Source organism: Mustela lutreola, chromosome 3 (assembly GCF_030435805.1).
Source record: "Mustela lutreola isolate mMusLut2 chromosome 3, mMusLut2.pri, whole genome shotgun sequence".
NCBI lineage: Eukaryota > Metazoa > Chordata > Mammalia > Carnivora > Mustelidae > Mustela > Mustela lutreola.
In genome coordinates, this window is record NC_081292.1 from 181,328,756 (window position 1) to 181,350,196 (window position 21,441).

The following is a 21,441-nucleotide window of genomic DNA, read 5'->3' on the forward strand; positions in this document are numbered from 1 at the left end:
GGGATTTGGCTGGGAAGTCAGGACACACCTATGTATGGTTCCGTCAACTCCTCTATAAATAAGAACTTGCCTATGTGACCCATCATACTTGTTCTGATACCTACCTCCCAATTTCTCTAGTCAGTCTTCCCCCATTGCTACAGAATCTTGTAATTTGGTCTATAAAATAAAAATGAAAACTGTCTCTAGGCCTCATAGAAGCCAATTCTTCCCCCTTCAATGGGAAATACAGGCCCTTTCCCCTTGGGTCTATAACCAGGCTGATGGATGCAATTAGGTACCAGTTTAAAGTAGCTGGAAGGATCCAGGCACAATTTGATTAGAAGAGGGTACCTGATTCCATCCTAACCAGAAGAGAGCTCCTCCTCTGCCCAGGAAGTGGACAAAGTTCCAACACCCTCCTTGTGATGAGACCATCTCATCACTGGTAGAGAGAAATGTCCTTGGCCCCCAGCTGACAGCTGCTGTCAGCTCCCAAGGCAACAGCTGAGCCAACAGACTGCAGGTGTCCTGGCCATTCCCAGGTTGTGTGGGAGCCAAAGCAAGACACACAGAAGGAGGAGACAAAATATTTCTTTACTCAAGTCACAGTCATCTACATAAACCACAGATTTCCTCACCCATCTGAAATGTCCCTGCAGTACGATTGCACGAACACGCAAAGTACATCGGAAAAAGAAACCACAAACTCACTACCTGGCTTAGAAAAGACTCCAAGAAATCGTTTATCTTCTAAATCATTGATTTATTAATTCATTCATCAAACATCCATTCAAAAGCAAACAAGAAGTGAGGACCTAGTATGCTCCAGGCACATGTGTATTCCCTGAACGCCCCCAAGTTCGTGGACAAATCTGCACGGACCTTTTACCGTTTAAGTTAATATTTTTAAACTTTCTAAAAATGTTTACCCAAGTAGAAAGGGATTAGACCTTAGGATTATATAGGCCTATAGTTTATTTTGATTTGAGTGTTTTTTTTTTCTTCAACCCTTCTCCAGCCTTGTGAAAATGCTTCAGTATCAACCTCTGTAAGGTTCAATTTCTTTAAGCAACCACGTGAGGTGGTGGAATTATAACTTTACATCTTAGCATTGTCCTGAGATAAAGCTAGATCATATGTAAAGAGCCTACATGACTTGAATGTAGGCTTTGACTTTAACCTACTACGTTACTAAACATTACTTTTTTATTGGCTTTTCCCCGCAAAGAAAGAATCAGCCATATTTCCTTTAAATAAGTATGCTAATAAAGGACTGGTATCCTCCTCTTTCACGGAAGGCAGAATATTTGTGAGGCCCCAGTAGAAGCTGTGTAAAAAACCAGTATGCACAAGAAGGCTGTTTGATTCTACTATTTTATGATTTTTTAATAATTACATATTAGAGAAAATAATACAATTGTAACATAAAGAAGCACTTGAAACTGAGAATAGTACTTAAAAGCAAAAGCGATGGGAAAATAAAGACTTCAAGATAGCATCATTACAAATAGTGAAGAAAAGGAGATATATATATTATATGTTTTATATATATATATGTCTTACATGTATATATATGTATATACATATATAAATATATGGAAAAGGATTAGGAATGAAAAGTTGTAATAAAGATTCATCAAATCTAGGAGAATGGCAACATAAACAGAACAAGAGATAAACTGTTACAAACCAGATTAACAAAGTATGAAGACTATAAATAATAGGGTCTTTAATTTCCACCATCAGTAAAAATAAAAACAAAACCATGTGTACCAAATGTGGGAAATAAAAATCTAATCTAAAAGTCATACTTGAGTCCTACCAAAGAGAACTTAAAATAAATTTTCTAGATAAAAAATAAACTTTTAAAACAAGTTTCTTAAAGGAAACAACAAATCACACACTTATTTCAGATTTGATTTGATGGTATAATAGTGCATGAGATGAGATGAGATCCTTCTTCTAATCCTCTATTTCTACCGGCTTTGAACTTTCTGTGCAAAATTAAATTCAGCTATCGATTCTCCTACTTGTTCAGCATTTTGTGGAATGGCTGGTATACATGTGTAAAATGCAAATGAAAATAGGTTCAGTATCTTTAAATTATTCAGACACAGATGTATTTTCCATTATTCAAAACAATTTCCTGTTGCCTTTTCTATAACATGTAGATTTAAATGTGGCATTCAGAGTGTCTTTAGTTTGAATTAAAAAACAGTATCTGCCTTTTTTCCATATAAAAAAGCAGGTGTTGATATGAAAACATATCTGATAAGGAGCGTCATGGCATAAAGTCCCTGAGGTAGCCCTTTGGGTGTTCTAAACATGATTGAATTTCTTTAAAGCTTTTATTAGAAAATATTTTTGCTTTTCTTTTAGGTTATTTAGGTGGCAAGTAACAGAAAGTGAACATTTTTAGAAGATGAAGCAACATCTCAGAAATTTCAAGGAAGACTTGAACAAACAAGACTAAGAAAAGTTTGGAAAAGTGACACTCTAGGGACCCACTATAGGAGTTCAGAAATGTTCTCTCTAAAAAATATCCCTCAAGTGATATTGCCCTCAAGGGGGCAACAATTGATTCCTGAGGGAGGGGGCAAAAAAAACACCTTTACTCTTTTATGTTTAAAGTACATATAAATAAATAGTACATACATAAGTATGTAGTACATCTGTGATTTTAAAATTTCATGGGTGTGGGAGCCATTAGGAAAAAAATGTCTGAAAAGGCTCTTTAAAAGGTTGAGAAACATTGCTCTAGCACATCTACCATTATGGAGACTGAGCTCAAAAATTTCCCATTTCTGTGATTCTGTTTCCCATTCTAAGTTCTTAAGATCCTAAGTAGGTTCATCAGCCATACGCAGAGGGTCAGGGTCATGTATCTGAGACATCATTGTTGGGGACGAATAGGCAATTCAAGAAGACATAATTGGGTGAGTTGGCCAGCCACCTCAAGAGTTGTCTCATATCCAGTCTGGATCCTCCATACTACTCTTCCCTGCATCTCTCCATAATGGTACCTCTCCTCCTCGTGCCCACTCCCATCTCCTCTTTACTAAGGCTTAACTTCTGCTACAGACTGAATTTTTGGTCCCTCAAAACTCACATAGTAAAATCTAATCCCCAATGTGATGGTGTTTGGAGGTCAGCCTTTTAAGAAGTGATTAGGTCATGAGGGTGAAACCCTCATGAATGAGATTCATGCCCTCATACCGCACTGAGGAGAAGGGATTTTTCCCTTCCACTATGTGAGGGCACAATAAGATGGAGGCTTACCAACCAGGAGGTGGGTCCTCACCAGACAGCTAATCTTCTAAGACTTTGATCTTGGACTTCCCAGCCTCCATAACTGTGAGAAATAAATTTCTATTGTTTATGAGCCACCTGGTCTATGGTATTTTGTTATACCGGCTGAATGGACTAAGACAAATTGGCATTGAGAAGTCAGGGGCTGTCATAATGACTTTCTAGAAATGTGGGAGTAGCTTTGCAAGTGGGTAATGAGTAGAGGCTGGAAGAGTTTTAAGGTGCATGCCAGTAGGAGCCCACATTGCCATGAATGGACCAAGGTACTTTCTTTTGCGTCCTCATCAGGACCCGTCCTTATCCAGGTCCCTCTCTTTCAAAATGTTCCTCAACCCACAGTGAATTCTTCCATTTCAAATGCCCTAAAACTCACCATCAGAGAGGTCACTCATCTGCCCTTTGCAGTACATATGTTTTCTTATTTAATTGCACAAATCATATGACCCCAGTGAACTAACAGTGGTGAATGTGTATTATAAAGCTCATCCGGAAAAAACCACTTCAAGTTAAGATCTTTGGTCAAGAATTTAGTTTCCCTTAAGAGATTGTTAAGTCACTGCGTACTTTGCCTTTTCAAAGAATCAGATTCTTTCTCTAGCTAATTTACATATTGACACCCCGTGTATCCAGAGAAAACCTTAACTTGGGATTTTAAGAAGGAAAACAAAAACATCTTTAAAAAGGACGATTTTTATTGATTTCATTTACATACTGGAATGAACTAAATGCAATTTAGGATAAAGCCAAATTAAATATCACTGACCACTATAATAATGAGTTTCTAATAGTAAGTTCTAATTTTACCCAAGTCATTTAGACTTGTGTCATTTGTGTCCCAGGCCAGCGTTGGAGTTCTGCCAGTTTTGTCTACAAGACCTTACAACTACTTGCCAAAACAAAAACCCAGCCTTCGTTTATACAGTTATTCAAAGTTCACTTAAGTAGAGCATATTCATCAATTGACTACTTACCCCCTAAGAAAATTGCTTCTTGCTCTATTTGCAGGGCCTTGAAGTTGCTGTCTCTCTCCAGGTGCCTCCTCACAGGCATGAAAGAGTGAGCTTTTATTTGGTGGCTTAGCATAAAGAATAACTTGTACATCGAGATCCAGGAAAAAAATGTATATATTAACTTATTAAACAAGAGATCATGATTTTTTTAAATATATTTTTTTTATTTTTTTATAAACATATAATGTATTATTAGCCCCAGAGGTACAGGTCTGTGAATCGCCAGGTTTACACACTTCACAACACTCACCATAGCATATACCCTCCCCAATGTCCATAGAGATCATGAAATTTTCTGTGCAATTACAGTGACTACTGAGAACTTGAAACTCTACCACCAATTTTTCCTTCTCAAAATGGCCCTGATTGTCCTCTGGGAGTTCCCCCTTCCCTAAGGTCATTTTCTGTGCTCTGGGTAGGGCCCATCCCTCGCCTCAGGCACACAACCACAAACTAACCTGCACAGTGCCTTTCCTCCTGCACGGCCATTGGAGGGACAACCACAGAATCAAATGCAGTCCAGTTAAAGAGAATCAGAGGACTTTCACTCTCTGACCACAACAGGTCCCTATACTGCAGGAAGTAAAGTGCCTCGCACAGAGCAAACTCTTGGTAAAAGTGTTAGTTTTCCTTCTTTCCTGCCCTTCTCAATGCTTAAGGAATAGGAAAAATTATTTGCTTTTGTACACACTCGAAAACTTCTGTATGAAGTTTAACATCCATGAATAAAGTACACAAGCCTTACCTGTACAGCTCAATGAGTATTTTCAAAGTAAACATATTCATGGGATGATAAGCGAAGATGTAGAACATTTGCAGAGCCCAGCAGCCTCCCTGTGCCCCTTCTAAGCCATTATCCCTTCCCAAAGACTGCTCTAGTAGCTTCAGGCACCGTAGATTTTACCTGATTTTGCCTGATTTTGCACATGACATACATAGAACCACAGCCATACCAAGTGTCCTCCTCTGGGTTGCATTTTCTACTCAACATTTTGTCTGTCATGTAGTGACACTGTAGTTCATTCATTCATCACTACATAATCTCCTGTTGTGTGAGGGTGGATATATACATGTCTATATGTAAACATGTGCACATATGTGATATCTATATCACAACTTATGTATCCACCTTACCGTCAATAGACAGGGACTATTAAAAATAACGCTGCTAAAAAAAAAAAAAATGTTGCTAGCCACATTCTGCCACACGTCTTTTGATGCACCGGGGTACATGAGGTCGTGTTTTAATAGGCATTACCAATCGGTTTTACTAACTTATACTCCCAACAGTAATATAGGAGACTAACTTTGCTCTGTAGCTTCACTGATATGGGCCATCATCAGGTTTTTCTTTAGGTTTTAGCCATTCTGGCAGGTGTGTAGTGGTATCTCAATGTGGCTTTAATTTTAATTCGCTTGATGATGTTGACCAACCAATGATGCTGAACACATTTTCATATACACATTGGCCTTCTTTTGTAAAGTAGCTGCTCAAATCTTTTGTCACTGTTTGAATTGTGTCCATATTTTAAAAAATTTATTTTTAAGAGTTGCAATGGACTGAATGGTGTGCCCACAAAATTTATATGCTGAAACCCTAATCCCCATGTGACTGTTTTGGAGACAAAGCCTTTTGGGAGGTGATTAAAGTAAATGAGGTCATAAGGGTAGAAGATCCTATAGAACTGCTGCTATGAAAGGGGAGGGGGGAGAAAGAGACTCTGGAGATCTCTCTCCCTGCCAGTGAGGACCACTGGAGAAGGTGGCTTTCTATAAGCTAGGAAGAGAGGGCTTAGTGGGACCTTTGATGTTGAACTTTCCAGCTTTCAGAACTTTGAGAAAATAAATTTCTGTAGTTTATACCACCCAGACTATGGTATTTCTTACAGTAGCCTGAGTAGACTAAGACAAGAGCTGTTTAGTTTGGGGAGAGGTGAGTTCTTTCCTGGTTATTTGCACTGCAAATATTTTCTATTCTGTGACTTGCCTTTTCACTTCTTTAATGTGTTTTTGATGAGCACTTCTTAATTTTCGTGGAAGACCTTTATAGATCGTATTCTACAGTTAAGACTTCCTGTGTTCTGTTTAGGAAATTTTGCCTACCCCAAGACCATGAAGATATTCTCAAGTGGTATCTTCTGGAAATTTTCTTTCTTTTTTATCTTCTACATTTAGGTTAGCAATCCTCTGAACTTGATTTTTTATGTAAAGTTTGACGTGGAAGGTAAAAATTCATTTCCCCCCCAGAATGGTTAATCTATTGAACCATTTTACTGAAAAGGTCTTCCTTTTCCCATTGTAGTACAGTGACACTCATATCATAAATTGGGTGACCACATATATGAGTGTCTATCTTGGGAGTTTTTATTCTCTGGATTCTGTCCTTTCTCTATCCTTCTACCAACATCACACCATTTTAATTCATTCTGCTTTCTAATAAAATTTGATATTGGCACTGTAAATCTTTCAGTGTTGTTATTCTTCAAGATGATTAGTCTTCTTTTGTCCTTTGGAATTTCCATATAAATTTTAGACATTACTTGTCAATTTCCATCAAAAGAAAAACCTATTGTTTTTTACAGGCCCTACTTTGAATCTGTAAATCAACTAAAATTATTATAATTCTAAGTCTTCCAATCTATGAAAAAGCTATATCCTTTGATTCATTTAGGTCTTCTATAATTTCTTTCCATACTCATCTGTATTTTCCTTCAGTAAGGTCACATATATCTTGCATTAAGTATATTTACATGTTTGATGCTTTTTATGCTAAAATGGTTTCACTTGAAAGTGACATTCTGATCTTTGTTGCTAGTGTGTGGAAATAATTTTTATATTGACCTTATATTTAATGACTGCACAATTTATTGATTCTAATAGTTTACCTATAGGTTCTTCCAAATATTCTATAAAGCAAAATAGATCATCTTCAATAAACACATTTTTATTTCTTCCATTGTTATACTTTTATCTTTTCATTCATTTCTTTCCTTATTACACTGTCTCAGCCCTCCAGCACAGTGAAGATCAGAAGTAGTAAGAATTATACTTATTTCATTTCCTATCTCTGGGAAAAAGCATTTATTAGTAGTAGTATTAGATAATATTTGTAGTATGTTTGCTGGAGATTTCTACAGATACATTTTGATTTAAAAATTTCCCTTCTGGGGCGCCTGGGTGGCTCAGCTGGTTGGGCAACTGCCTTCGGCTCAGGTCACGGTCCCGGAGTCCCAGGATTGAGTTCCGCATCAGGCTCCCAGCTCCATGGGGAGTCTGCTTCTCCCTCTGACCTTCTCGCCTCTCATGCTCTCTCTCTCACTGTCTCTCTCTCAAATAAATAAATAAAATCTTAAAAAAAAAAAAATTCCCTTCTGTTCCTAGCTTGCTAAGAGTTTTACTTTAAATCATAAATGAGTGTTGCATTTCATAAAATTGGCATGATGATAAGCTCTTTTCCTTTTTTCTATTAATATGATAATCACATTGGTTGACATTCTAACCAATCTAAGTTACATTCTTGGAATAAATTCAACTCAGTGGTTGTGTGTCTTCATAGATAAACAGTAGATAGATAGGTGGGTAGATGTTCACTGTATTTGGTTATTTAATATTTTATTAGGATTTCTTTATCTATGTTCACAGAGAAGGTAGATCTCAAATTTGGGGGGTTATTTATTTATATATTGATTTATTATGTATATTTTAATGTGTACCTATATACGCATTTATCAAATTTTGGCATAATAATTATGCCATCTCATGAAACAATCTGGGAATGCTGCCTCTTTTTCTATCCTCTTGAAGAGTGTATAAGAAGTTGGTATAAATTCTTCCTTGTTGAGAGGCATCAGATACAGTTGTGTGAAGTAGGTATGATGGACAGTCATTATTTTCTGTAATTTTCAATATAGTCTCCCTTTCTTAGGTGGGTCCCCATTCTATTTTCCTCTCAGAACTGTTTCGTTTACTGGACTCAGAACTTGAAGACCAGCCCCTAGATCCAGAGCTGGTGACCTAGATAGGGAGGCTGGTAATAAACTTAAAAGGATTCACTAAAACTTTTGCCAAATTTGGTGCCTAGGCCCTAGTTACAGTAACCCTTTAACGGCCGATTAGCCAACATTTTGATGCCTTTTTCCTCCTCCCTGATTTGCAGCTAATCCAACCATTTCTTCCTGGAAGGACTTGTCTTTGGGATGGAATTTTGGTCCTGGGGTACTGAGAAATTCAGTCCTAATGAAATAACCCTTGGGTGTGACTCTAAGCCCAGAATTGCTCACTAAGCATTGTGCCACCTAAGCATTGGCCTGAACATTTTAGTGCAATCCAGTCCAGATTGGACCACTGGTTCTGTCTGGAAGGGCTTTAAAAAAAAAAAAAAACAGTTTTGGTAAACAGTATTGTGTAAAATTGTTTTTTATACCAATACATGCATGTTTTGTGCATGAGTAGTATATGTTTTGATATTTCTATGATGTTAAATTATGTATGATATAACTGTATGATATAAACAGTATTTTTTTATATATCATTGTGTAAATTTAATATAACGCATTTTATGCTGTAATAAACAGTTTGTTTTACAGCTAAAAAATGTATAAATAAATAAATAAGTAAATTGTTCCTTAGATCTCTGAAGTCATCTGAGACTAGAGTTTTGCATGTGTGTGAAGAATTTTAATTACATATCCAATATTTTAAATTAAAATAGGAAATCCAGATTATGGTTTTTTTCTCTCAATGTTGCTAAATTTTTCTAGAAATTTTTCCATTTCTTCTAAATTTTCAAGTATGCTGGATTAGATTGTTAATAATTCCCTCTTATTACATGTTTAATAGCTGTAGGATCATTATAATGTCTCCATTCTTTCTTCCTGATATTGGTAATTTGTGTTTTCTGTTTTTATTTGTTTCTTAAGAGTTTCTCAATTTCATTAGTGTATTCAAAGAACCAACTTTCAGTTTGTTGTTTGCCCATTGTGTGTTTGTTTTGTATTTCATGAACTTCTGATCTTATACTTATTTCCTTTCTACTACTGACTTTCCTTTTAATTTGCTTTTTTTTTTAATCTTTCTGAAGTGTAAGATAAGGGCTTTAACTGGAATTTAAATAAAAACTTCTAAAAATAAAAATACAGTAAGATAAAAAGATAAGGTTTTTGATTCTCAGCCTTTCTTTTCAGACATGTTCATTTGAAGCAACATACTTTCACCAAAACACGTCTTTAGTTTCATCCCTCAAGTTTTAGCATTTTGTATTTTCGTGATCACTCAGTGAAAATGTTTTAATTTTTATTGTGATTTCTTCTTTGACCCACTGGTTGTTTAGAAATGTTTTGCTTCATTTTCAAACATTTGAGAGTTTCCAAGTTATCTTTTTGCATTTATTTTGAAATTAGTTTCACTAAGTTTAAAAAATATACTACACATGGTTCCAATCTCTTGAAATTTTTGAGACTTGCTTTATGACTCAACATATAGGTCAATATTGGTGAATAAATGTTCCACATATCTTGGAAAGAAATTTGTATTATATCGTTGTTAAGTGTAGAGTTTTATAAATTTCAATTAGGTCAAGTTGTTAAGTAATATTGGTCAACTCTTTTATATTCTCACATATTTTTTATCTACATATTTAACAGTTGTGTTAGAATAAGTTGTACTCACATAACTCTTCTTCTAATCATTTTGGCTACTTATTTTAACAAATCCAATTAAGACTATAGATCTGTCAACATTTCCTTTTACTTCAACTAGATTATGCTTTATATTTTTTGAGGTTACAGTATTAGGTTAGTATTATAAGTATGTTGAATTATTCCCTTAAATGTTACTAAATGTTGTCAGTTATTTGTAGTAATACTTCTTACTTTTACATCTATTTTGTCTGATATTATTATAGATGTACCAGCTTACTTTTGGTTAGTGTTGGTATAGTATATCTTCTGCCATTATTCTACTTTCAACCTTTCTGTGTCCGTCTACTTAAGGTATAACTCTTGTGGGCAGTATATAATATAGCCCAGTAGGATGGGTGCCAAGAATTAAAAGTTGATTTAAAGAAAATTTTAAACAGCTACATTTCCTGCACACCTGAGCTAATGAAATAAGATCCATACTCACAGTACCTACACATAGGTGTGGGTGTGTGGTGAGTACCTGGCCCAAGAACAAGGAACTTGGGACCAATTATAATAGCAAAGTGGTTAAGAGCACAGACTCCTTCTGACTCCTTGCACTTCTTGCCAGCAGTGGCCAGGTCAGCTGTCTCACAACCTATTGCTAAAACCAGAAAAAGCTGTAACTCTGAACGGTATGAGATGGGGAGAAGGAGTGATGAATTTCTCTGAAACTAGAGAAACCTGTCTACCTAAAACAATGTGCACACAGCAGCAAAGAAATCTGTCTAGAAGGAACAAATGGCCTGATACCGGATTCTTAATGGGAAAAAGCATTTATACCCCAGGCATGCAGGAATTTTTTATTTATAAATCACCTATTAGACTCTTGTGTTAGATTTTATTTCTTTTTAATTTTTGTGATTTTATTTATTTATTTGATGTAGAAAGAGAGATCACAAGTAAGCAGAAAGGCAGGCAGAAAGAGAGGAGGAAGCAGGCTCTCTGCTGAGCAGAGATCCCGATGTAGGGCTCAATCCCAGGACCCTACGATCATGACCTAAGCCGAAGGCAGAAGCTTTAACCCACTGAACCACTCAGGCACCCCACTGTGTTAGATTTTAAACTCAAGGGAATTCCATTTACAGTTATTACCATGGGAATAATGCAGAATGAAACTAAACTCTGAATTTGTCTTACATTGTCCACACCATCTGTAGGGTGACCAAACCCTTTGAAATAAATGACACAACAATGTTCAGAAAGTCTTTCTTCCTCAAGGTCTGATTTGGTGTAGAAATCACCAGAAAGTGAAAATTGTTCAGTCACACCCCACTTAGTTCAAATGACTTAGAGAGAGCTACAGAACTAACAGTGGCAGGGACACAGTCTTTTTTTTTTTTTTAATTCCTGCATCATAACCAAAAAAAAAAAAAAAAAAAAAGTAGAACTATCTATATAGAGCACTTATTTTTCAAAATATTACATCAAGAAATATTTGAATGCAGTAAGTATGCCAGTAAAGCTGTATGCTTAAATGTTATAACCTCTGAAGTCAAGAAATTCAAATTTATAGTTGCCACATTAAGCATAGATGTTAAAGCATTAAAGTTAACACCATATACAGTCGTATAAAATATTGCATGTGCAAAGGGGCTGAGTTACGTTCATACTGGGAACCATAATTTAGAATTTCCTGACTCCTGAACATGTAACACATCATAGTAATTGATCTAGCTCCTTGGAGCTAATATAAAATATCTTGTTAACATGTTTTCTATCCAATTCTTTCATCATTTACCTTTTGGCTCTTGGAGAAACAATTCATCATGCTCAAATGTTTTTACACACCTGCACTAAGCTAATACAGCATGGAAAAGCCAATGCAACCAGGATTAAGAGAGAAGATTTGTAAATCATGCAGGAATATGTATGTGGATGCTTAGTCTGGGTCATGTACGATGACACTGTGCCTCGGGGTTTAGAGTTTTATTTACCTTGTCTTGTCAAACTGATAGCCTCCTACTCTGCTGGATACTGTGAAGTTTTGGATATAAAGATAGCTTATGCATTCAGAATCCCTATAGACTGTTTATAAAACTGACATAGAAGAGAAAGTGAGGATGGCCTATTCCAAGATGGAATATAGCATGTTAATTTCCTGACACCGCAAGAGATTTACACTCCAGCGGTCTGAAGGTATGCTCCCAAAATTCATATGTTGACATCCTAACACCCAATGTGATGGCATTAAGAGGTGGAGACTTTGAGAGGTAACTAGGTCATGAAGGTGGAGTCCTCACAAATAAAATTAGTATCCTTATAAAAGGGACCCCAGACAGCCCTCTATCTCTCTTTCTGCCAGAGAGGCCCCGACAGTCCACCACCTGGAAGAGGTTCCTTCATCAGAACCTGACACACAGGCACTCTGACCTTGGATTTTCAGCCTCCAGAACCATAAGAAAGAAACTAGATGGCTCAGTTGGTTGAGTGTCCGACTCTTCTTTTTGGTTCAGGTCATGATCAAGCATCATGAGATGAGCCCCTCTGTGGTCTCCCACACTGGGTGTGGAATCTGCTTAAGATTCTCTTCCCTTCTCCCTCTGCCCTTCCCTGCCCCACCCCTGTTCACATGTGTGTGCACATGTATGCTCTCTCCCTCTTAAAAAAAAAAATTCTGTTGTTTATAATCCACCTAGGATATGGTACTTTGCCATAGCAGACTGAACTGACTGAAACATACACTCTTCAAGGCAATTCTGTGCCAAGTGCCAGAGCTGTGTGTACTCGCCCTCAACTGACTTCCTGTCCTTTTTTTCATTTGATTCAAATTTGCCATATACTAAACAACTTCTTCTTAGTGCAAACGTCCTGCTGCCTTGCTCCACATCACACAAAGAAAACCAACAGCCAATGGTTTCAAAGCTATTACCACATTCCAGCCACTGTTTAACTCACCTTAAAAACATGTATTCACTTAACCTAGTAGAGTAGACATTGGCAAAGCACAGCCCATGACCCAAATCTTGCCTGCCACCTCTTCTGATAAAGTGTTGTAGGAACACAGCCACACTCTTTTGTTTAAGTGTTGTGTCTGGTTGCTTTCACGTGACAATGATAAAGTTGAGTCACAGCAACACATATAACCTGTGAAATGGAAAATATGTACTATTTAGTGTTTATTGAGAAAGTCAGCCCACTCTACAATAGAGAATTCTCCTCTGTGTGGTCAACAAACCTGACTCTCCAAGTCACCTGTGAGAAATTCAGAGCAGTTAGTAGTAGAATTATTGGTTGGGGGAAGGGTAAAGAAGTTGAGAATGAGACTCTAATTATCCATATCTAATACTTATGTGTTAATATGACTTTCATCATTATACAGTTGGTACTTCTCAATACAAATATGTACGAGTCACCACTTTCATCTTTGGACATTCTGTTCTTCACTCATTTGGCCTTGGTCAGAATTTCCTCCCTGGAGTTTTCAACCACAAATTCAATAGTGGTTCCCAGCCTCAGATTGGAGGAGGACAATGGCATACCAGCAGATGAGCTTGTTCAGTGTAGTCTGTTTGCAACTAAAAGAAGGTGGTTGTATTTCATAAATCTCCGTGGACCAAAAGCATATGGAGTTCTAGTACCCTCTTTAAAAAAAGGAATATGTGTATTCCTGACATGGAAAAGAAGGGGGCTTCCTCTGGCCCCTCCCAGAATTTCCCTTTTTGTCCAGAAGCTACTCCCCAGGACAGCCATGGGGCCATCCCACGAGCACATCTTGGCAACATCTCCACATTGCCAAAACATCTGGAGTGAAAAATGCATTTAATCGTTCAGATTATTTTCCCCTGAAGCAACGCCAAACATCTGTCTAACTAAAAACAGCTGTGTATTAGTTTTGGGATGCCATAACAAAATACCATTGGCTGGGTAACTTAAACAACAGAAATCTATTATCTCTTCGTTCTGGAGGCTGAAAGTTCTATATCTGAGTGCCAGGATGGTTGGGTTTAGTAAGAACTATCTTCCTGACTTCCAAGTGGCCTTCCTCGCACTGTGTCTTCACATGCTGGTGGTGGGGGGGGGGGGGGGGGTGGTAGTTGGGGAGGGAGGGAAAGAAGGGAGAGTACTCTCTGGTGTCCCTTTGTAAGAACACTGATCCCATCATTAGGGCCTACCCTCATGACTTCATGTAAAGGTCTAATTACCTTCTAAAGGCCCTAACTCCAAATACCATCACTCGGGATTAGGGCTTCAACAGATGAATTTTGAGAAGACACAGTTCAGTCCATAACAAGACTCGTCTCTAGAATTAAGGAGACCCGACCTTCTGTGCCCATGAGGGATGCCCTAAAGTTCTGTGAATCAGAGCACCTGAGACTACTCAGCCCTGGGGTCCCCCATGGACCTCATTGCTGCTAACCATGTCCTCTTTCACACCTCTCTCTCTGAGGGGGCTACATCAGGGCAATGCTGATGTTGATGCCACAGGCCTTGTACATGAGAGCCTGCCTCGGCTCAGCATAAATCCAACCTGGTTGAGTCAAGGTGAAAATGTGCCAGATACTTTCTACCATTCAGGTGGCAGGGACTTGGGAAACATGTAGCTTGAAATGTCACAGCAAAGGCAGGATCATGTGATGAGACACCATAATGGCGTTGCATCCGTTGAGTAGCAAATCACTCCAAAATTCACTGGCTGGAAAATGAACATTTATCATTGCCCACATGGGCAGTTTAGCTGACCCAGGACATACATAGCTGACTTCTGGGCTTGCTCACATGTCTGCAGTCAGGTGGCAGGTGGGCTGGGGGTGGCTAACGTAGGACAGCCTCAGTCACAGGTCTGAGAGCTATCTATCTGTCATCTGGGATGACCGCAGTAACTGGGCCATGTAGTTTCCCATCATCCCCAACTAGCCCAGGTCTATTTTTCAAGATGTTTCCTAAAAAAGAGCAAAAGCATTCAAGCAACTGAGACTTCAGCCACTTGTATTAGTCAAGCCAGTCATGGGACCAGCCCCACTTCAACGGGCATGGAAATGGATTCCACCTCTCAGTAAAAGGAACTGCAAATTTTCACGATAAATAGTATAAATACGGGAAGGGATGAAAAACTGTGGCCATTTTTGCAATCTACGACAGGAGTAGAATCCGGGAAACAGTAGTTGCTCAAAAAATAATGAGCTCCAGACAATCAGATACTTCTTCTCCATTCACTGCTTTTTCTTCACTAGGAAATGAACATGGAATTTCACATTGTGAAAAAAGAAAACAAGAGTCTAGGAAAACAAAAGCTGGAAGAACTGTGTTTCCCTTGTTATCAACAAGCTGTGTCCTCTTTAAGCAATCACTTTTTTCCTTTGAGGTTCTGATTTTTCATCCTGAAAAGAAGTATAATAGAATATTTCATCTTAAGGCATGCCTTGGAGGTCCTATATTCAAATAAGATTGTTCCCTATAGACCTTAGCAGTTAGTCACTTACCTAAAGCATTGTATGTGATATGTATTCTCTAGCACCTGGAATCATGCCTCATCCGTAGTAGCATGGAAAAAAATACCTGGATTAATTTATACTATTTTTTCTCCACCACGAAGACTCTGTAATTGAAACAACTAGGCCTCTTAAAAGCAATCCTGATTAGGAGACTTGGTGGGTATGATCTTCCTCTGTATCTTTCCAAAATGGGTCCACACAGGCAGGACAAGAATGTCTCTATTCTCACAGCCCAGAAGAATGTTGGATCAGCTCCCACAAAGGGGTAGCACATTTCAACCTTGTTCTGTTCTCGTGAGCTAAGACATGCTCCTTCTAACCTGGATGCATCTCCATTTCATTTCCTCTGACTAGTGAAAAAACTCTGGCAGGCTAGCGACACACTGTCCAAAATTTAATTATAAAACTAAATTTGCAAATTCAAGAGGGGTGTAAGAAATACAATCTTCTCAGTTTAAAGTATCAGTATTTGCTATAAGATGTTTGCCCCAACAGGCACACTGCATACCTATCCTTCATAAAATCATAAAATTCTTCATATTGACTCCGTAAATTACTAAAGCCTTACATTCTCTAATCCTCACTACTGTAACTGACACGTAGCATGTGCTCATTAAATACTGTATGAAATTAAGTATAAAGTATATTTGTGGGGGGGGGGGGGATTTACTTACTATATTAAGGTTGTATTTGCATGTTGCCAAAACATCTAGTTGAAAAATGAAAACGCCAGTCTTTTCGATGCCAAATTATGCCACACAGCCAGACATCTGGGAGACATTTGGAGCATTTTTCTTTCCCCCTAAATGTTTCAGTGTCCTGTAGAGGCAAGCTTCAGGAAATGGTTGTGGGTGTTTGAGGTGAGGGGAGTGTGCAATGTGGGAGGTAGGATGCTGAAAGTGACTTCTGGAAGGGGGTGTTGATGGTAGAGCCAAACTGAAAATTGGTTCACTCCTCTAAGCTGATTGTCATGTAAATTTGTGCTAGGTTGGTTTTTTATACCCCTTTTTTCATAACAAGGCTATTAATAACAAAGAGTCCATTTCCCTTTAGTTGACAATCTCACACCAATAACTCCACAGGACGTAAAGTGGAATTGTACTCATCTGCTACAAACAAAAAGCATGAGGGACTTGAAGCCATGTGGAAAAATATTTGGCCAACTAGACAAACACAGAAGATAAAATATCCTAGACACTAACAATACAAATAACTAATGTGCAGGTGAGTAATGAGTGGCATCTTGTAGGAATAAGCTCTGTCCGCTCATGACTCCACCCTGCATTACCCACAGGTACTGACCTCTCTCCACCAGCATTGCAGCTCCATGGGTGGGCAGTTTTTTCTGGTTCATGTATCACTCCTTTAAAACCAAGGTGTTTATTAATTCATTTATTCAATATTGATCACGAGCTTGCTCTGAGCCAAGCACCAGCTCATCATGCCTGTCTTTGAAGGGCTCTCACGGCTTAATGGGGTAGGGAGACATGTCAATAAAAAAATGTTTAATATAAATTTAGTATAAAAAATAATTTGACAAAATGTCACAGGTCTTTTCAGCAGTCTTGGGTGGCCTGAAGCATGTGTAGCAGCCAACTCTAAAACCCCTATGGCAGTCAAAGCAGCAGGGAACATCTAAAATGACAGGACAGCAAAGCACTATAGATATGGGATTCCTTGTTTCCTAAGGAATGGACTTTTTGGTTATATACCTCCTGAAAAGGATTCCTTGACACTCAGACCCACCAAAGCAAGAAACATTTTTCAAAACCATGCATCTTTTGACATGCATATCTTTAAAATTATAAATCCAAAATCCAGAAAGCTAATTCCACTCTCCCCCTAAACCCATATCTGAATCTTCTGGGTACTTCCATTGTCACATCCCAAATCAATCAATTTTTTTTTCTTAGTGTATAATTTATATAAGAAAACTTCATTGGTATGGTTGTTCATTTTTCCAAATTAAATGGTTTATGTCTTCCTAATTAATGCAAAATTATTGTATTAATTATATTGTTTTCTCAATATAAAACACATTGCCCCATCCTGGCATCCATCCTCTCATTGTTCGCTGCCAACTGAAAGTTATTGAGGATTCAGAAAACCAAGATTTATACTTGGATTTATACTGCCTACTACATTTGGAGATTCCAAGGTCCCCATAGGTGAAGATGGGGGGAATTAATGAGAATTAGCTCTACAATTCCATCAGGTATAGAAGTTATGCATAAACACTAGATTCCCATCATCTACCAGTTCCCCAGATGTCACTGATAATTGAGCTTATTCCTAAATGTTAAAGAGTCATGACCAATCAATTCAAAGTGTTCAAGAATGAAGGAAAATCCCTCAGTGAAGACCCTCCTGCTCTCCTCCTTATTTTTTAAAAATGCTTCTATATAAGCTAGGTCTGTTTAAATTGATTATCAAAGTCTCCCAAAAGGGGTTATCTTGAAGAGTGTGTGGAAGGAGCTAGGGCAGTTGGAGGGGGGCGCAATACTCTTATGTGGCTGAATACATGAGCTTCAATTTTATTCATTACTAGTTGTCCCAGGCTAACTCCTTCCCCCTTCCTCATATTTGCCTGGCTAAGTCAATGGCCCTCAGAAGATAGGACCCAGGCAATCATCTATATCTGTCATCTCCCAAGTTGACTTGGATGGTAACTAAATGATAGTGTTCTTTTTTGTTCAAGTGGTAGTTTGTTTGTTTGTTTTTTTCCTCATTTAAGCCATGGTAGAAAAATTATGTGATAAGAGTATAACTGTTTGAGGAAAGAAAATGTCATTTAAGACAAAAAGAAGGTAAAAAGAACTGATGAGTAATCAATACATTATGGGTTGGAAAAATATTAGCCCATCTCAAAGGGAAAAACAAAATAGTATTGAAAAAACTAGAATTTTCCATAATTTCAATTGAACTTCATTTTCTAAATGTGTATTCTTTTAAATAATTAAGGTCTTTAACAATACAGAATAAAAGAAGCAAGGAGTAAAAGAAAATAAATCTTTCCATATTCGAAATTTGCAATATTGAAACTAGCCAACAAAAACACAGGGCCACTTGGAACCAGCTCTTGGCCATAATTAAATTAGAATGTGTTTAAATTCTTAATGGCATGGTATTTTACACTGAGTTTGAAATATACACCTAAACACTCCAGCCATCATGAGTTATTAATATAAAGTGCCCAATAACTAGAGAAGTATTGCAGCATATTATCACTCCTCCCTGGCTAATGAAACCAATCATCCTCTCCAGCATTTTACCCACACAAACCAGAATCACTTTCCGTGTAGCTTGAAAGGTTTCAGAAAGCATCGAAGCAGCTAAAAGGCAGCCTTTTTGCTTGATGAAACAACCCTGAAATAAACATTACGTGGTTTTTCCTGATATGTGTATGTGTTTTCCTTTTAAGCTTTCTACCTGTCAGCTTCTCTGCATGGAATAAAAATCCATTCAGATCCCAAAAGACACAACAGCATGACCACAGTTTACTAACCATTATCTGGAAACCTCTATACAACAGGAAGACCAGTGTAGGAAGCTAAATCTGCCTGTTCTGTAATTGAGCTTATTTTGATAATGATTTGCTGAAGTAGATCTATTAAATAGCCCTCGGTAATAGGTTATGGAAGTCTGCTGAATTCAAACTGGTAAGAAATAGTACAGGCATCAAGCAAGTGTACAATCAAAATTTTAATTAAAATTAGGGCTGGCTAAACCCTTTAACTAGCAGGATTCATGGGCCCGCACCGGGGCTCAGGGCTTTGGCAAGAACTGTGGTCTCTCCTCTCTAGACGTTTTGGCATAGACCCAGGGCAGTTATGCCAAATGTGTTTCAGTGTGCTCTACCCATTGGACTAATGATCCTTCCCATCATTAGGCCTGGCCCTATAAAGCAATCTTCATAAAAATAGGTGCCAGAGAGTGATAGAGTCAGAATGGACATAATATTGCCAATACTCACCATGGGAAAAAAGTGAGTTGATCTTAGACTCCTCTTACAAGCCTATAAACTAGTAGAGAAGAAATGACATTATCTAAGGAGAATTTAGGATCCAGGATGGAATTTCATGCCAAATAGACATTTTGTGATAATAAATAAGAACCTCTTATGATTGATCAAGGACTTGGTAATGACCAAACGCAGACCATGGCTAGATATCATCCAAGGCTCCCTTAGGAAGCCCAAAGCCTGACAGAAGTGAGGGAAAGCAGAAGGCGGGGGTGGGGGGTGGCACAGGGAGTAAGGAGATGGAATGAGCCATGTGCAGAGAGTCCCCCAGAAGGACTGGTTGGCTACCAGATCTTAGTAATGAGCATAGAGCTAAAAGTGCAAGGCAAAACTGAGAAATCAAAAGCTAGATGGTAACAAACAGAGGAGATATGGAGAAGCTAAATAAAGAGTGGAAATGAGCAAGTCCAAGGCAACTGTTGACATTGGAGCTGCAGGTTTACTTCTCATTTTCATTGGGTGTTGGTGACTCAGGCTTCATTAAGTCAGGCTCCTTTAAAGGTACAGGGATAGGTGGAAGATTTATGTCAAGTTTTGAAGGGTTCTTATAACAATAAAAGTTAACAACTATTACTGCTACCTACTGAGCATTACTCTATGCTAGATACTATTTTAGGAGGTTTTATTTATATTAGAATATTAATAACACTAGTAATAATACCATTAATTGAACATTTATATGTGTCCAGAACTGTGCCAAATGCTCCAAACACATCTTTTTTATTTAATCATGCAACATCTCTGCAATTAATCTTGCCATTGGTTTATTATTTTTATGTTGAAGATAAGGAAACTGAGGCTCAGAGAAGTTAAAGATCTTGTCCAAGTTCACATAGGTCAAAGGAGCAGAGCCACCATTTTTTAATTTAAATTCAATTAATTAGCATATAATGTATTGCTGGTTTCAAAGGTAGAGGTCAGTGATTCATTAGTATTATACAACACCAGTGTTCATTATATCATGTGCCCTCTTTAATGTTCATCATCCAGTTACCCCTTACCCCACCCCTCTCCCCTCCAGAGCCAGTATTTGAACAGAGTTTTTGTCTGAATATAAAACCCAGGTTGTTACTCAAGGTTGAGTGACAGTGCTGAAACAGGAACAGAAAGACTGATAGGTATGATATGGAAGGTGTCCATGACAACCTATTAAGCTCAACAGTTTTGAGGTTATAAAGGCATTTACCCTTACAACCATTCATTGTTTCAAGTAATCCATTAATATAATAACTACTTAGACACTTGGGATTGCACATGATGATCATGCACAAGAAGAAAAAAGAGGAGGAAGAAGAAATGATGATGGCATGACTATGATGATGAAGATTATGATGACACCAGTGACTACAGAAGCTAAAACCAACCTCACATTCAGAAAGAACACAGTCACCTATGGGGCATACTTTAAGTGGTACCAAAAAAAAGCCTTCCCACCTATTTCTACTTAATAATAAGTAAAACCTCTCCAAAGAAGACACAGAACTAGAGACAAAGTTTAAATATAGCCCTAAGAAAGGCATCAGTGTCCTAAATTTACTTGAGGTTGTATTAACATACTAAAAACCACCTCTAAGAAGTGCTTTCAATAAATATATAGAAAGGATAAGAAAGGATAAATGATAGAAAGGATAAGGAAGTGGGATAGAAGTAGAATGATCCAAGGGAAAGAAATATTCATTCAGCTCACAAGAGTAATTCAATGACTCAAGCGTTTAAGAGTTGTTACCATTTTCAGGCTCAGAGAGATCAAAAAATTAATAGTGGTCCAGCCAATGTCTGAGTCCAAAGCCAGTTTTCTTTCTGCTGAACCTAGCATGGCCCCAGGGACTTCATAAGTAAATAGATGAAACTCTCTGATGGAATGACAAAACCACATAATCTATGGATCTCCCCAATACCACAGGCCTTGGAGCAACACCAAGGACCAAAAAGAACTCTCTGGGTGCATAATTTTATTCCCGAAGCTGCCAATAGCCAGTCCTAGTTCTGATCATGATAATTCACAT

At 37.8% G+C, this 21,441-nt stretch overlaps 1 long non-coding RNA gene across 1 annotated transcript in view; it reads right to left on the bottom strand.

Annotated features, from left to right (window-relative positions):
- Positions 1–4,894, bottom strand: part of LOC131827405 (uncharacterized) — a 47,615-nt gene extending 42,721 nt beyond the window's left edge. Inside the window, exons 1-2 of the long non-coding RNA XR_009352005.1 lie at positions 4,760–4,894; positions 4,263–4,383 (exon numbers count right to left, since the gene is read on the bottom strand). This is a non-coding gene — a long non-coding RNA (uncharacterized LOC131827405). The remainder of the gene's footprint in view (positions 1–4,262; positions 4,384–4,759) is intronic.
- Between the last annotated feature and the right edge of the window lie 16,547 nt (positions 4,895–21,441).